This window comes from Malus domestica, chromosome 14 (assembly GCF_042453785.1).
Source record: "Malus domestica chromosome 14, GDT2T_hap1".
Lineage (NCBI taxonomy): Eukaryota > Viridiplantae > Streptophyta > Magnoliopsida > Rosales > Rosaceae > Malus > Malus domestica.
Window position 1 is genome coordinate 6,921,918 of NC_091674.1, and position 9,708 is coordinate 6,931,625.

Sequence of the window (9,708 nt, forward strand, 5' to 3'; positions counted from 1 at the left end):
AAGAAGGTGTTGATAATGCAAAGTACAGTATCCCGAAATAAAAGACTGAAAATGCAAATTACAAACAGATCAGAGAGATGAGGAAGAAGAAGGTGTACACATGTCAAAGTACATTTTTATCCTTGCATTTAATGGACATTTAACGGAAAAATCACTTTTTGACTAAATTTGCTAACGGATTACACCACAAGGGTTTAAATCCTAATTTTTTTACCACAGGGGCTATCTTTCGATTACCTTGTCATCACAAGGACCATTTATCCGATTAGGCCATACACACACACACACACTATATAAAAGAAAGACTCATTCACAGTTACTTGTGATGTCACATCCGTTCGAGCTAGAAAGGCCGGTGTCTCCGATAGTGATATCACCTAGGCATAATATTGGGACTCATTAGTAAAACTCCACTAAGACAATTAGACTTGGGAAAACAGAGTGCGGATTTGGAATCAAGACGTCGAAATACACTAAGGAGGGTTCCCGGCAAATTTTGTAAAAAGTCAACGGTCAACCCTAAAAAGTCAACTGAGACGCCTCGGTAGTCAACTGCATTTAAACTTTAGAATTTCACTAAATAGATGTTAAAAACAGACTTGGGGCATCGAAATTAGCCTATGAGGGGTTCCGAGAAAATTTCGAAAAAGTCAACAAAGAATATTCCCAAGAATATTCCAAGGGAATAATCCCTCCAATTTCATAAATGCATCTAGGCCAGATCTGACCCACGAATCTAGGCTTGGGTCATGGGTCAACGGCCCAAAGGTTTGGGCCAGATTTTCACTTTTTTTTTTAATCCGATCACCGCTTCTGGAAAAACTCAGCCGGAGAACAAAGCAAGGTCTGATCCACCACAAATCTTCACTAAACCTAATCACCCAATATACCAAATTGAAGATCAGTGAACAACAATTTGAAATGTACCATTAGTTTCCTTGGCCATGGCCGAATTGGCCGGAAAATGGCTCGAACTGGATTCCTCACCGGAAAACTGGGGAAATTTCCCTATGCCATTTATGCATCAAAATTTCACCCATTCATGCATGTAAGCTCAGCAATCACATTAGAACATCAAAAGGGAGAGAAAGAAGGTGTCATTGAGGCTTACCTAGACCGAGATCGTGGAGAACTCACTGGAATAACTTCGAGAACAGTGGTGGTTCCACGGTGCAAAGAAAGAGAAGGAATGAGGGACCTCCGCCAGGTCTGGGTTCGAGATGGAGAGGTCTCGAGGTGGTGAGGTCACTGGAGAATGAACCAAGGTGGTGGAAGTCACGGTGAAATGCGTTGCTAAGAGAAAGAGAATGTTCCAAAAGAAAAGACAAGAAGAAAGAGAGAGATCTAGAGAGAGAGAGAGAATCAGGAAGAATACCCCAAAAATGGGGGGAGGTTGCCACGTGTCAGCTAAGGAATGGTCCTAAGTGGAAAAGATCTCGTAAAATTACCAAAATACCCTTACGTTTTGAATTTCATAATATCTCTGTTTTTGTTCTAAATTCAATTCCGCTTACGCGTACGTGTTCGTACCATCTAGTACTTCACAAATACGCTAAAAGAATATTTCGTACGTCTCACTATATGCTGGTCAACGAAAGTCAACGCTCTCACCTCTAGGGGCATCTTCGTCAATTCATTCTTTTAAAATTAATAAAATCGTAAAATTAGGGACGGGTTGGCACATGTCTAATCATATGGCGCCACATGGATTAACTAAAAAAAAAAGATTTAAAACTAAAAGTACTATAAGAAATTAAAAACAAAAACTAAAAGAAAAAAAAAAAGACATCATCATCTTCATCTAGGTATGCTCAAAAAGAAAAAGAACGCACCATGACACAACTAAAGCTCTTGTCCTCCGTGAAGTCACTTCTCATTCTCTCAAGTTGGTTATAATCCTATCAAATTTGAATTGAATTTGGATTCAATTTTATCGAATTTAGATTGAATCTTATTTTCCAATCGCAATTGTGAGATGCTAGAGAAATGTCAGCGCGGAATACTCGCTAGTTGGTTCACTCTAAAAAAATTAGTTTCTTATAGTTAATCAACTTGGCGCCATATAATTGGACTAGTAGAACCACATCAACACACTAACAAAAAAATATTGACGAAATTTTAATGGAAGGACTCTATTGATGTGTGATAGTGAAAGTCAGGAACCAAATTTATTGATTTTTGAAACTCAGGGACCAGAATGAGGAGTTTGATCAATGTCAGAGACCATTTTTAATAAAAACCTTTCTTTTGTGTAATCCACGTATCACCATTTTATTGGATTTGTGGGTCCCACATGCAAACTAACAGAAATAGTTGACGGAATCTAAACGAAATGACCAAATTGATGTGCGGTGGTGAATGTCAAGGATGACATTGACTGATTTTGAAAGTGAGGGACCAAAATGATGAGTTTGGTCAATCTCAGGGACCATTGGTGATAAAAACCTTTATTTTTTTGTTAACTTAATATTTTTTAGAATTAGTTCAATTATGATTTAACTGTATTTATTCTAAAAATAAAAATAAAAGATGATTCTTTTATTTTTAAACATACAATATTATCTACACTAAAGGGGTGGTGGTAGGTTAAGCCTCACAATGGGCTATCAATAATGTGGTTCAAATTCGTCTTTGGCGAGAATCGAACCTAAGACCTCTCACTTACAAATGAAGAGAAATGTCACTAGACCGAAGACAATCCTTTTATTTGAAAAAAAAGGTAACAGTGTATTGCATTCACTAATGCAATTTTTTTTTTTTTTTTGTCAAACAATAGATTTTGTTAGAACTCAATACCTTTCTACTATTATGGTAAAGAGTCACTTGTATGCAATGATGTTTTTAGTACAATGGTTTTTTTATTGCAAAATAACTCATGTGCTGTTAACGCACAGAAACAATACAAGGACAGAAACCCCCACATTGAATTAGGGTTCAGTCATTTCTTCTCTTTCAAACAAACTAGACAAAAAAACAAGGTCATTCGTTCCCATGCATGTATCCAAACATGCGTCAGTTTTTGTATGGCTTAACATTTTTTAGTGCATACACATCTCAATCGGAAACCAGTGCATTTACCTCCCATAAATCCCTCCTTCTTGCATATAGCTGCACAATTGCTTGACCTAAAGCAAATGCCGCGGTATTTATGGCTCGAAGACACACAGGTCTTCAACAACTTCTCATTCTTTGATGACTTCCCTTTTGTCTTTCCCTCAGCAACCATTGGCCCCGTTCCTATCAAACACGCATCAATATATCAACCCATAAATTCTAGTTTTGGAGAATGAGTATTCAAAATCATAACTTCTTTCAACTTATATAAATTTTGTTTCATTGTTAGGTATAAAGATGAAGCTAAGATGAGGAAAGAGAAACATACCAATAGCTACCAAAAGGAGGAGAGGATGAAGACAGCTGAAAACAAATGCCCAGAATGTTCCATCTTGATTTTATGTGTCTATATGGTTGTGCACGCGTGTGAAACAAATGAGATAAAAAAGAGAACTGTTGATTCAAAGAATTAAACTTGAAGGTCTTTATATAGAGTTGGTATAACAAAATTTATGTGTATTTCTGTAAAGAGCGTTTCTTGGTAAAATTAGAGAGCTTATGGAAAGTTTGAGCTCCGAGAGGCAAGATAAACCCTATTTTGGCTCAACATTTTTTGTCATCTACATTTGAGGACAGACAATGGCTCTAATTCTCCTCAAGTTGAAATATTGCTCTTTTGTTCGGTTCCAAAGGAGGAGTTCGAACTCTGAATCTTTAGCCTCTTCCTACACATCACCCTTCTTACCCTCACCACTGGATTGACTCAGTTGAAATTGATATAATACATTGTTGATATGGTTCCTACATTTTCCTATCAGAATTATCTCTTTTTGTTTTTTTGTTTTGTTTTCAAGCATGTATATTTGATTTTTATTTTATTTAGTTTGATACTACACGACTACGGGACAGAGGTTCAGGGCCGAAGGGGTAGAGGAAGACCTAGGAAAACTTTGGAAGAGACTCTAAGAAAAGACTTAGAGTACTTGGATCTAACGGAGGGCATGACACAAAACCGAGCGCAATGGCGTTCTAGGATTCATATAGCCGACCCCACTTAGTGGGAAAAGGCTTTGTTGTTGTTGTTGTTGTTGTTGTTGTTGTTGTTGTAGTTTGATACTACACCTTTTTTTTTATGGGTATAGTTTTTTTTGGCCAAATTAAGATGTGGATTAATACTTTAAGAACTTACCTAATTCCCTGAGAATCAAATAGAACTTTTTCGGTGTGTCGGGAACACGATCCAGTAAACCAAGTATATGAATACAATTGGTGAAACTTTTTTTTTTGCAAGTTTTCAACAAATTGTATTATTACATTTGGTGTACTGAATTGAATTCCTGGCACACTGAAAAACTCTCAAAATTAAGCCCTTCTCTTGAAATTATGTATTTCATGATTAGAATTTGCATGGTCATAATTGATTTGGTTGTTACATAACTTATATTTGCTTAGACCTATATTTCTGGGCCTTATCGTGGCTCTTGGCTCTTGGGTCTTGGGTTAGGCTTGTTTGTTGGGTTCAGCCCTACTTCCTGTGAGGAAAGTTTTTGTTTGGAGCTTGGCTATCTTAGCCTTTGTACACCTCACAAAATCTTAAGTAGTCCATTAACATGAGTACTAATGTTTTACATAGTTCACTAGGAATGACTGCATTATGCCTGATCACTTAGCTTAGGTGTGACGAACCGTACGACATAGAGGATGACACTTCAAAATTAGGTTATTGAGGGAGTATTTTCCTCAAAAGTTTGGGTATGATGGAGAGAGTAGTAAGGGTTGGAAGGAGAAGTTTTTGAGTGCATCATAAACACGGCTTGGTAAACCAAGTGTACGAGTACAATTGGTTGGATTTTTTTATTGAGTTTTACACTTGGTGTACTAAACTGTATTACCAGCACACTGAAAAATCTTTCAAAATTAATCCCCCTCTTGAAATGCTATATTTCATTATTAGAATTTGCATGGTCATAATTGGTTTGGTTATTGTATAATTTATGGGCCTTGTCCTGGCTGTTGGCTCATGAGTTAGGCTTGTTTGTTGGATTCATATATTTTCCTTGTCAGGCAAGTTTTAATTTGTAGCTTGGCCGTCTTAGCCTTTGTACACCTAGCAAAATTTTAAGCAATCCATTAACATGATTAATAATTTGTTACCCACTTCCAAGATTAGGTTATTGAGGGAGTATTTTCCTTAGAAGTTTGGGTATGATAGAGAGACCAGCAATGGTTAAAAGGAGAAGGGCAAGGCTAAAGTGAAGACGGCCCTCAACAAATTCAACAAGAAGATTTCAGGGACTTGCAATGAACTGGAAAGAGCTTCTAAAGAATGGAACACAATGATGATGACTTGATGATGGGTTTATTTTACTTTGTGAATGGTAGGTATCTTGATAGGGGTGACAAGCAATGTCACTATGAATCTAGACTACTTTCAGACATCGTCTCTTTTGCTAGGGTGCAACATCGTTTAAACAACTTTAAGAATGCCTCTATTTTGCTGCTTTTAAGAGAGGCAAAGGAAGAGCGGAAATGGATGTGGATGGAGATGATGAGGAGAAGGCATGGAAAACTAGAGCTGGATAGGGTTGTAAAGGTTTTACATATACTTTTCAGGTATTATGTGTTGCGTTTGTTGTTAGTTTAGGTTCAAAGATAGTCATAAAAATGGCAGAAATTAAGCAGTCATAAAAATGGATCATGCTAGCAACTAAATTCTTAAAAAACAAAACCTTATATTCAGTCAAAAGTCTTTATCCCTCAAACCCAAAACGTATACTCCAAATTCTAATTTGCTGCAAACATAGCATTAAAACATTCATTGCTTAACCTGTGTACACTCTTCCACTATGTAGGCGAGTGGGCGTGAACCAGCATGATGCTCATACTTCTTTTGGGCTCGATTTTTTTTGTTAGCCTCTGATTGTTTCTATATTTCACAACACAATAACAGTTTCTTAGCTAGTGCCATATACTTAACAAAAAATTAAGACTAAATGCATGCATGAATCAACTAAAACAATACCAGAAACTTCTCTAACTGAAAATGTTCGCATAAAAACTCCCACTGTCCAGGTTCCCCAGGTCTTGATTCCATCTCTATCGGAGGATTGGCCAATGCCTCCTCAGCCGATGCCCACTCTAAAAAGTATGCATGTAACTCATACTTGAACTCCTTGTATCGTCTAGACATGAGTCTATCAACATAGTCATAATGTTCTTGAATCTTGGTGTCCAAGTCGAAGTTCACCTAAGATAATTAAAAACGAGTTGTGATTTTATTCCAATAAATTCAAACCAAAACTAAAACAAAATAAATTATGTTTCTAAAGTAAAATTCAAGTCATTATAGAGATTATTATAAAGTATATGTCTTAAATTAGTGGTTCTACTCACAGTGATCTCCGAGACGAGGTCTGACTTCGACTCGTCAGACATTCTTTTCCAATATGCTGTGTTCATTGGGCAGTGTTGGCGAACAATAGCCCCGGTATCATGTGCCAACAAGCTATGAACAACTTTATCAGTTGCTCGCCTATGCACTGGGTCTATAACGACCTTGATCTTTGCTTGTGTAATACGAACAATACGATTGGTTTTAACCAACTGACATGCCCCGCGCACTGGTCTTTCATCTGGTAAGTTTGGTACAGAACCATTAACACCTACAATGGAAAAGCAAAAAGGCATTAATATGCGATCAAGAACATGTTTAATTATGACTTGACACAATATGTGATGCCAGAAACTCCATATTCGTATCTTCTGCAACAAAAAATTCAGTACTTTCTGTTAGATTGATTCCATATTCGTATCTTCTGCAACAAAAAATCCTCGTAGTTATACTAGTCCTTTAGTTTATTGGATTACATGCAGCGATGTATACATAAGGACTTTTAGTTAGTAGTTGGAATTAGAACCCTTATTCCATGTCGGACTCGGCTGAAACTTAAGGGGGTGTTTGATCATCATGGTATATAACATTAATTTTATTAAATTTCTTACTCCCGTGTCGACGACGAACTGCACTCCTCTTTCTGGCAGGTGCTTCAGTAGGTAAATCATTATGAGTATCATCAAGTTGGGATCCTGCTGCACCTTGGGATTGAGTGTGATGAAGAGAGGTCCCGTTCGGACCACTCATGGTTTGGGAACGAGTACAGGGCGAAGAAGGTATGGTGTTTTCCCGCCAAGGTCGTGGAGGATCAATGTTTCTTGGCTCTAGTTGAGGAGTATCACTCCTGGTCGCACCACCCATAGAATGAGATTGTGTACGAGAAAGATAAGTCTGCCTCAAAATATCAGGCCTATTCCTCTCTTGACGAAAAGTAGGAGGAGCTCCGATAGCAGATGTACACCGTGACTGGGATGGCAGAGGCGGGATTCTTGTTGACACAAGAGGTCGTTTCCTTTTTTGGCTAATCATTGGCATCTACAAAAAAAAAAACCAAGTTTAAGTTAAATGTAAATACATATATGCAGTGCATTAGAATTCATTGGTAAGAATAAACCTGGTTGCTTGTGGTGCAGCTTCTGCAAAAGTATGGAGACGATCGTGAGAGTTAGAGAAGGGAGAGAGATGATAGAGGCGTGGATGAGAATCAGTTAAGAGTGCAAGAATCGTAAACCTAGGGATATAAATCGTCAAAATTGTTTTTGAGCGAGAAAGACCCCGCCAATTGTTAGAAGATAAATAAGAATTCTTATCAAACTGAAATCGAATGGCGTGAGCGAAGAATGTGGGAGGGAAGTCATGAGGGATTAGCATGCAATTGGGAGGGAGATCATGAGGCGACAAAATAGGAATAGCATGCAATGGGAGGGAGATCAGGCAATTGGGGGATGTGAACCGACAATTGAGGGATGTGAACCGACAATTGGAATAATAGAAATATTATGGGAGGGAGATCATGAGGCGGCAAAATAGGATTAGACAGAATATGGGAGGGAGATCATGCAATTGGCAGATGTGAACCGACAAAATAGGTTTGGATTGCCATGGGAAATTTATAAGTTTGTTCTTATAATTATATGTTATGTTTTTAGAAAACTTGGCATGCTTGTCGAATTAGAATGGATGATTACATACAACTGTATTCAAATTTACAATTGTAATTGACTAATAATTGATCATAACCTAAACCAAGTTATCTGTTGCTAGAAAGTAGTTTGGAGTTAGAATTGATAGGAAGAACTTTTCAAACACTCACATATTATGAAATCAAATTGTCAATATAGATTATTGATGGCATAAAACTAAATCTAGAAATATGAAATGCTAGATATCTCTTTATCTATGCTCCCGTTCATATAGAGAAACAAGAGAGAATGAGAGCATAAATAGTTGCCAAGAGCTTTGATTGCGTGTCCCGGAAAAAAATGGATAGGTGCACTAGTGAAAACCTCTCACGTAGAGTTATTAATACCTTGCCAATGACATACTTTATTGCCTCTCTAATCAATTTGCCGATGAAATACTTTGTTGCCTCACATCATCGGCTAATATTTCAATATAGCGGGAAAAGTTCCCGCCAAAGTTTACCCGTCAAAACAAAATTTGTCAGGGCATCGAATTTACGCCTACATAATAATCGTCGGCTAACGTTTCAATTTTCTCGGCTAAGATTGGCATTGTAAATTGGTTCTAGTGTGAGTATTCAGCCGACAAATTAAAAATTTCATCGAGAAAGGACTCTTGTGCCGACAAAATTTTGCTTTGTCGGCTTATAATTTGTCGGCAAAATTATAATTTCTTGTAGTGAGTATTGATTATATATTATTGTGATTGAGTGCTAATTTAGTATACGTGCAGGTGTAGGCTTATAAAACGATTCCCCAATTGGAGATGTCCTTACGTTATTGTAAGATGATTGGTCTGCATGGAAGCCATCCCGTGACTTCTCTGGTGGAAAACAACCAAGAAGCAGCCCACTTTTGAGTAGCTCAAGATGTACATCACCAAGAGCCGAGAGGTATGACTGTCTATGAATGTTTTATGACTGTGTATGAATCTGTGTGAAAGTTTAAGTATGATTATAAGTTGAGAAATTATATTCTGATGACTGTTATATTAACTGAAAATATTACTTTGGCCCCTAAAACTCAATTTTCTCTACATAAAATCCGACATAAGTTTTTTTCTTGAATAAAACTCATTGACTAGATTCGACATCAGCAAATTCATTAATTATGTTTGACTTCACACATTAAAAAAATTTCGGATGCCTAAAATACCCCTATTTGAATTTTTTTTTTTTTTATATAAACCCTATTTGAATGTTTGATGTACATAATTAATGGCATGCGGATGGATGGTAAGGTATAATTAATGATTTCACAAAAAAATTATTAAAGTTATAAATTCATTGCCTAATATATAATAACATAAAACATGTCTAATATATGTTATTATACATGCTTAATTAAGTCAATAAAATTATATTTTACATATTAATGTAGGTAAATTATTTCTCACACACACACACATATATATAAATGCCTGATATATGTAAAATTCATGCAAAATAATTTACCTACAAAAAAACAATTGATTCAAATAGTGCACCTACTATTAAAATTTTAAAATGTTAGATTGCTTAAAAAAGAAAAATAATATACCAAGTATATGTAAAATACATGAAAAATAATTTACCTACA

The 9,708-nt window shown here is 36.5% G+C and overlaps 2 long non-coding RNA genes across 2 annotated transcripts; one reads left to right on the forward strand and one right to left on the reverse strand.

Annotated features, from left to right (window-relative positions):
* Positions 1-6,449: 6,449 nt before the first annotated feature.
* On the forward strand, positions 6,450-7,547 carry LOC139191475 (uncharacterized). Its single transcript, XR_011575546.1, has 2 exons — positions 6,450-6,689; positions 7,096-7,547. It is a non-coding gene; the product is annotated as an uncharacterized lncRNA (long non-coding RNA).
* On the reverse strand, positions 6,623-7,701 carry LOC139191474 (uncharacterized). The gene is made up of 3 exons (XR_011575545.1): positions 7,563-7,701; positions 7,057-7,483; positions 6,623-6,716 (listed from the first exon to the last, which is right to left on the reverse strand). It is a non-coding gene; the product is annotated as an uncharacterized lncRNA (long non-coding RNA).
* Between the last annotated feature and the right edge of the window lie 2,007 nt (positions 7,702-9,708).